At 40.6% G+C, this 8,474-nt stretch overlaps 1 protein-coding gene across 4 annotated transcripts in view; it reads left to right on the top strand.

Annotated features, from left to right (window-relative positions):
* The window catches only part of SCML2 (Scm polycomb group protein like 2), a 68,340-nt gene that overhangs the window by 14,881 nt on the left and 44,985 nt on the right, over positions 1–8,474 (top strand). Inside the window, exon 2 of one of the 4 annotated variants that reach the window (XM_020789161.3) lies at positions 8,368–8,429. The exons of the other annotated variants lie outside the window; for them this stretch is intronic. The gene's annotated coding sequence lies outside the window, so the exon portion shown is untranslated. The remainder of the gene's footprint in view (positions 1–8,367; positions 8,430–8,474) is intronic. 4 annotated transcript variants of the gene reach the window in all.

Below are 8,474 nucleotides of genomic sequence, written 5' to 3'. Positions count from 1 at the left end.
CTTTCTGTTGCCTTTTGTAAAGGACAGTCCTTCATTACTTCTGATAAAATGTCCATTTAGGCTATTTCCTGTGTCTTCTCAATATCTTCTTGTTTCGGTATGTCGGACTTTTCCAATTTTTGGCATAGAGAATTCTTGCTTCAGTAACTATATATATAACTATATATTCCTTTGACTTATCTATGTTATCAGGTATCATAGTCAATAAGAACAGTTCTGGGGTTAATGGCACCTTACAAAGCAATATTTGTTGCAACACAGCATGTACTCTTTTCCAATACTGTTCCGCTACTCTACATGACCACCACATATGATAATAGCTTCCCACATGTGCTTCACATTTCCAACACATATTTGATACATCTGTGTACATCTTTGGCAATTTCTCTGGGGTCATATGCCACCTGTAAAACATCTTGTAAATATTCTCCTTAAAATTAACTGATCTTGTAAGCTTTATATTGTTTTGCCATATTTTCAACCATTGATCAATATCAATATTATGCCCTATGTTGTGTGCCCACTTAATCATACATTCTTTAACCATTTCATCTTGCATTTTAATTTCTAACAGATAGTTATACATTTTCTTAACTATTTTATCTTTTGAACCTAATAAAAGCTTATCAAACATCGTTTGTTCTGAGTAGAAGCCTTCTATTTTGTCTTTTGTATATCTAGATTCCAGCTGTGCTCTGGACCACCAGTCTATATAGATATTCTGTGACTCTAGCTCTTCTTTAGACCTTAATTCACCATCCTTTTTTAATAAATCTTGGTATCTTAAAAGTTTTGCTTTTGTCATAAGATTAGGTTGTATAAAGACCTCTATAGGTGAGAACCATACCAGTGTTTTACAGTAAATTTGTTGTATAATCTTTCTCCACATTCCCAATAGAGCTTTTCTTATCATATGTAAATTAAAGTGCTTTTGCTCTTTATCTTTTTTATACCATAGGTAAGCATGCCAGCCTAATTGTAAATCGTGCCCTTCCAAGTTAAGTAATCTATCATTTTCCAAAGCCACACTAGAGTAGTCCCATTGAATCAGTGGGGATTTGGTGAGTTAATTCTTCTGTAAATTCTGTTTATTTGAATGGGTCTACTCTGGTTGGGACTTGGTAATGCAAAAGTATTATATACCCTCCTGTATCAATGGAACTTGCAGAGGAATTCACTCATCAAACCCTGACTAATTCAGTGGGCCTACTCTAGTGCTACTTACTATGCTAAGCAACAAGATTTCAGCCATTCAGTGGTGATGGTAAGAGCCTAGCAGAAGAAAAGTGTTGGTGAATGCATAAGATGTATAAAAACTTTATATTCTTCACTAGATTATAAATAGAAGAGTTTCTAAAGGAGCCTGACATGGTGGCACTGTGGGTTAAACCACAGAAGCCTCTGGGCTGCAAGGTCAGAAGACCAGCAGTCGTAAGATCGAATCCACGCAACAGAGTGAGCTGTTGCTTGCCTCAGCGCATGCCAACCTAGCAGTTCGAAAGCATGCAAATGTGAGTAGATAAATAGGTACTACCACGGTGGGAAGGTAACGGTGTTCCATGTCTAGTCGCGTTGGCCACGTGACCACAGAAAACTGTCTTCAGACAAGACGCTGGCTCTACAGCTTGGAGACGGGGATGAGCACCACGCCCTAGAGTTGGACACGACTGGACTAAATGCCAAGGGGAACCTTTCCCTAAAGGATCCTAGAATTTTAGGCTTTTGCTACCAAATACAGTGGTGCCTCACACAACGATGTTAATTGGTTCAAAAAAAAATCAACGTTGTGTGAAACATCGTTCTGTGAAACACCATTTCTCATAGGAATGCATTGAAAACCGGTTAATCCGTTCCAATTGGAACGGATTGCCATCGTTCAGTGAAAATCCCCATAGGAAACATCGTTGAGTGAAACAATGTTTCCTATATTGGAATGTATTGAAGCCGACTCAATACATTTCAATGCCTTTGCGAAGTCCTTTTTCGCTCCTGTAAAAGTGTCTTACAATGTTTGGAAGCTGTTTTAAATGATTGCAATGGTTAGTCCACCTCCTGAAACCTATGCAAACTGATTTTGGTGTTGTTCTGACACTTCGTTAATTTATGATGATTTTTTGTTTTTTCCATTGGAAACCATTAGACAGACCATCCAATGGTTTCCAATGGAGAAAATTTTTACAGGAGCGAAAAGGGAGATCGTTGTGTGAAAATCCCCCATAGGAAACATCGCTGTGTGAGGCAGCAAATTTAACAGAAAAAGGCATCGTTGTGTGAATTCATCGTTGTGTGAGGCACTCGTTGTGCGAGGCACCACTGTACTGCAATGTGTAAGACTAAATACAGTGGTGCCTCGCTTAACGAGTACCTCGCTGAGCGATGAAATCACTTAACGAGGCACTCTGGGCCATCGCTGGAGCATTCGCTCAGCGATGGCCCCTATTGGGTTTTTTCGCTGTGCGATGAACGCTAAGCGATTCGCTTAGCGATTTTCGCACAACGAAGCCGGGGAGAACAGCTGATCGGCGGTTCCAAAATGGCCGCCGGAAGGTCCGCGCCGCATTTTCGCGCCCTGCCCTCGCTTACCGAGGGCGCGAAAATGGCGGCACTATGAAGAAACATCGCTTAATGGTGAGTTTTCAAGCCATAGGAACGCATTGAACAAAGTTCAATGCATTTCTATGGCTTTTTAAATTCCGTTTAGCGATGTTTCGCTATAGCGAAGGTTAATCCGGAACGGATTAACCTCGCTATGCGAGGCACCACTGTATACACTTAGACTAAGTATGCAGACTAAGAAGGATGTTTGATTTATTTGAATTCGCTAGGAGCTGGGAGGAGGTTATATTGTCTAGAAGAAGGTTTTGTTGACTTCAGGACTGGCAGAATATCACCAGTGGCCATCCTGGCTGCTGCTGGGATTTGGAATCAACATATTGAGAGAGGGGGGAAGGGGTTCTTCATCTCTCTTTCGGGGACCATTTCCACCTTTGCAGAGGGTAAAAATTAAGGTTGAAAGCAATTTTTAAAAAGTGTTCAGTGTAGTTGCTATGAAATGGGAGCATACCCTTCTGCAGCAGATGGTATTCATTGTAAGCCCCAAATCCATAATAACCAAATATGGCCACTGTGTACCAGACAGTGAAATGAATTATCTTAATATTTACCTATCTGTGCTTGTGACATTTTGCACATCCTGGAAGGGCCATGTATTGGATTTTCAATCCAACATCTCCACTAGGGATGTGTCATTCGTTTTTTTTTTTGGACTTTGATTGTCAGACATCTCTAGGAAACCTAGGAATTGCAGCCTGGAAACAAAAATCAGTGCAACTGTTTCTCTTGCAGAGTAAGGCTTCCCAGTTATGCCTCATTAGGCCCCGACAGCCTTCCTGTTTCCTGTATTTTGATAAATAAAGGAAACTGTCATGATGCTTCCTAAAAGAAGAGTTCCCATAAAAGGCAGTGAGACTATGCCTTCCAGGAAGCGCTCTCCTGGTGGGATGTGTGTGTACGTGTGTACCTGTGTGTGACATTTTAAAATTCAAGTTCTTAATATTGCAGAAAATTAACCATCTTGAAAGAGGCATTCCCCTTTCATAAATAAAAGGAAATGTCAGTTCTAAAAATAGTCCGCTATGATACATGCATCATCTAAAAGAAAGTATGTAGGTACTCATTTGAAAATTTATGTTAGTCACTATTAGTCAATGAATTTTTAAGTTATGAAATTGATTTGAGATTTCTTTTGCCAAGTGATGGCCTTGAGCGTTTTTCCACTAGAACAGGGGTCGTCAGCCCCTGGTCTGCGGCCCGGTGCCAGTCCCTGGGCTTGCCGAAACTGGGCCACGGATACAGATCTCCACCCCCTGCATGCCTGCGTGGTGGGCGTGTCATGCTCACGTAGTGGGCATGTTGCACCTGTGGTGGGCATGTCATGCTCGCGTGGGAGGTGTGTCACATTCGTGGTGGGCGTGTCACGCTCACAGGGGGGTGTCGTGTTTGCCATGGGGCATGTTGCACCCACCGTGCGCGCTTGCAGGTCATGGATACGGATCTCCACACCCTGCGCGCACGTGCAGTGGGTGTATCACGGCAGCGGGGGGCGTGTCATGGTCGTGCGGGAGGCGTGGCAAGCTCACGGGGGTAACATGCTCACGGGTGTGTCGTGCCTCTATGGTCAAATTTTTTCATTCTAAAGGTGGCAAACTAGTAACCCAAGCTTTAAAAGTATTTTCAGGGAGGGTCATCTCCCAAATGCTTTATGGAATTGAGATCTGGGGTATGAATCAGAACAACCTACACCATCTTGAAGTAGGACAGAATAAATTTCTGAGACACGTCCTCGCAGCACCTCAGGGGGCTCCAGCAGCTCATCTTAGAACCGAGACAGGCATGGTATCCATCAAAGCCAGAGCAACTTTAGCTATACTCTTTTATTATAAGAGGGTGATGGATATGCCCGACCACCACCTACCCAAACGCTGTATGATAGAGCAATGGAAGAGTGGCGGCTGGGCAACTTCAGCTCAAAACCTACTAAAATCTAAATCCCTTTCTACAGACATTTTCATTTTTTTCTGAGGTCAAAAGAATGTTGAGAGATTGGCTCTATAAATCAGATAACGACCAGGACCTGGCCTTAATCCACTCTTCAGGTTTCTCCCACTGGTACCATCTGTTAAAAAAAAAAACCATTCAAGGGCTCAATACTTAGATGCACTTACTTTTGCCTCCTTGAGAACTGCTTTCGCAGAACTCCGCTTCCAAACCATGCCAACCGCTGTCTTAGATGGCAGGTACATGAGTGTCCCTAAACATCTAAGGCTGTGCATCTGCGGAGCAGGTGAGATAGAGGACATTCTCCATTGTTTACTCTATTGTCAGCTATATCAGAACCCCTGAGAAAAGCTCCTGGGTAACATTTTGGCTGCTCTACAGGAGGAAAGCCCTCAGATAAAGGTGGTCAAGTTACTCTTGGACTGTGACCCTTGTGTCACACATAGAACAGCGCTATTCGAGCTAATTTTCTGAAAGCCATTGCGATCAATTGTGTGGGAGATTCCCAGATATGAAGGGTCTCTTATTATTTTACATGTCTTTGATCTTAGAATGATTTTATCTGACCATTTTTGTATTTTAAACAGTAGTGACAGCTTTTATCATGTTTTTATTTGACCATTTCTGTATTTAAACAATTGTGACGGCTTTTAGCTAATACAGTGAACTTAGACTTGACTTTGTCGTGCCTGCAGTGGGTGTGGCATGCATGCCCACACTTCCCCCAACTGATCCGCGGCCCCAAAAAGGTTGGAGACCGCTGCACTAGAGGACATGGGAATGTTGGAGCTACTTCAGAGGGAAGAATAAAGCTGTGAAAGATAAGGTTCAAAAATCATCTCAGTTCTTGTTAGTTGGTACTAAGTGGTCTAGCAATGTGAATCAGATGAGAGGATTCTGTGCCCTTTTGCATAACAGAGGAAAGAAAACACAAAACCAAGTAATACTTGGGTATTTCGTTCGTTTAGTCGTGTCCGACTCTTCGTGACCCCATGGACCAGAGCACGCCAGGCCCTCCTATCCTCCACCGCCTCCCGTAGTTGTGTCAATTTCATGTTGGTAGCTTCAATGACACTGTCCAGCCATCTCATCCTCTGTCGTCCCCTTCTCCTCTTGCCATCACACTTTCCTAACATCAAGGTCTTTTCCAATACTTTGGTATTTAGAAAACCATAAATAAGGTATATAGGCTTGGAAAGCAACAATCTGTGTCATAAAGTCAAAAAGAAGAAAAAGAAAAGACAGCATTAGAGCAGCTATTCTCAATTTTTTTTTTGTCCATGGCCCTTTTAGGAGCTGTTCTCAGGTTCCAGATCAAACAAAGATACAACATAAACAGATGAGTAAAGAAATAGAATAGATTTTTTTTTCAGTCTGTATCCCCCTTCAAATGTGTCAGTGCCCACTTAGGGGGCCGTATGGCCCCCATTGAGAATGACTGCATTAGAGAACAAAGTGAATGATTAAGAAGAAGCATACATTTTAGTCCAAGTTAAAATGTTATCTTTAGTAACAGTTTAAAGCAGAGGGAGATGTGGGAAGAAGAGTTTCCAAAATGAACTGAAGAAATAAATAAGAACTAAATTGCCATACAGGTTGTAAATATACTTGATCATGGAGAAACATTATACTGTATTGTACTGTGTTGTGAATATTCAAAAAATTACTCATTTTAATTGATTTTCTAAGTCCCACCATGCTGAGATGTCTAGTTAACATTTTCTCCTCCATCAACAAAATTTCTTGGTTTCCTATAAAATTTTTCCCAACTTTTTTTTAAAGCAGAAGTGAAATAGCTCAGTACCTTTTGGGGAAATTGTGTGCAGGAAAGATGGCATTTTGCACAGTAGTTGTAATAATCCTGCACAGATTGATGTTTCTTCCAGGAACAAAAATGGCCACAAGACACTCAAGAAATCCTGCAGGATTGTTCTTGGGGGTGGGATAATTTATTTATTATTTATTTATTTAATTAATTTATATCCCGCCTATCTGAATCACATAGGACCACTCTAGGCGGCTAGAGAAGTCTTGCCATGAGGAGGAGAAAAGAGGGTTCTTCTCCCTTGATTTGGCACTGAGAAGCTGTGAGGTTCACATCCCCTTGTGTGGGGAGTTAGGAAGGGAGAACAAAATTTTAAAATGTGAATATGTCAAAAATTAAGACAATAGGAGTTGTGAAAGTGAAAGGTCAAATTCTTTAGATAGAAGAACAAACACACCACTTCACTGTTTGCTTAAGGATGGTGGTGTATTGCACTCCAAGTTTGCAAGAACTTTAAATTAAGGTGTCATAAACAGTGGTGATAATGGGAGAAAGGGGTACAAATAGGGGAAGTATTTACTCTCCCCTTACAAATGATAACCACACCTCAGTGTTGAGAATCTGAATAATATATCTGTGAAAATTTTCAGTCATCCAGGTGAGATTATCTGAAAGTTGAGTCATGGCAACTGGACTTTTTTCTTGTTAGGTTGAAATGCTTCGTTACTCATCTAAGCAGCTTCTTCAGTCTCAGGAGAGCTGAGGGACCTCAGTCTAAATAATAGTTGCATGGGTGAAAACCATGATATTTTCCCAATAATGAATGGCAGGATTTCAGCATGGAGGAAACAAACATACGGTCAGAATATGGCATTGACCTGTGATAATTCCACATAGCTGCTTCACTTGCATTAGTTGTGTGAAGAAGATTTCAAGCAACAACCCGGCAATGTGGTTTTATTAACTGCAATTATATTGTGTATAAGCCACTAGGTGGCAGCAGATTATCATTTTTGGTAGTTATGGGAAAAGAAAATGGGGAGGAGAGAAGATTGTGGTGCTTTAAAGACTAACATATTTATTACAGTGTGAGTTTATGTGCATCAGAATCCAGTTTTCAGACATTCAGTAAACAGATAAGTAAGTCTGTTGAAATAAATCTGTTAAACTTCAATACTCAAATATTTGTGTGGAGTTTTCTGTCTTTTCTGTTTTTTCCTTTTCTTTTACTAAAGCTACAGTCACACAAGCCAAGTGTTGACTTCCTATCCCCCATTGAGTTTGTATCATACATTTGTGGTCACACGGCACACAACCATTAGCAAATCATTTGCCCAGGGAGCATGCTAACTATGGATCATTTCTCACTCAGCCAGAGACTTCTACTTTTTTTGTTGCAGATATTTTGAAAAAAAATCATGTTACATGTGTGAATGATCTTATCACAACTGCTTTGAACTACTGTCACGGTGCATGTCCTTTTCAAATGTTTTAACTTTTTTTAAAAAAAATCAATGGCATTTGTATCAATGCATTGGTTTACTTCTGTCAAATGATCTCAACAAGAAGTTCTCTGCGCTTATTGAATTGGAAGGAAATGTTTCAGTAACTCAGAAAAACCACATTGGGATATACATCCTGGAATAAATACTATGTGACTGCAAAGTATGACAGGAACGCAATTAAAAATTGCATAACCACAGGGTGACATTTTGCTTATGTCACCATGTCCCTAGCATGCTTAAATAGACTAACACAGCTGTTTATTTGGAGTTTGTTAGTGGTTTTAGTTTTATATATGATGTGCTTAATAGGAATAAAATGCACAAAGACTGGCAATTGTGCGCATTCATATAAAATCCTGGAGAACGTGCACAGATTACCAGCATGGATGAGGATTTTGTTGCAAAGTCTAATGTTATTCCTGTTGACTGGACAACATATGAAATACCTTGTTTTTCTGTCATTTAGAAGTATTCTGTTAGTTTAGGATATCTTGTCCACTTTTCCTTTTGGTCCTTAACTACTGTTCCATTTGCTCAAAGGGTAGCACAAAAGAAGGATTGTAAGAGCTGTAGAGAAGAAGGGAAGAGGTTTTAGAGCAGAGGTGAGAGCTCACAGAGAGATTTGCATCTGTGTATGTGCATGTCTT

The sequence above is a fragment of the Pogona vitticeps genome, chromosome 3, assembly GCF_051106095.1.
Source record: "Pogona vitticeps strain Pit_001003342236 chromosome 3, PviZW2.1, whole genome shotgun sequence".
NCBI classification, from domain to species: domain Eukaryota; kingdom Metazoa; phylum Chordata; class Lepidosauria; order Squamata; family Agamidae; genus Pogona; species Pogona vitticeps.
This window is presented reverse-complemented; position numbering and strand designations above follow the sequence as displayed.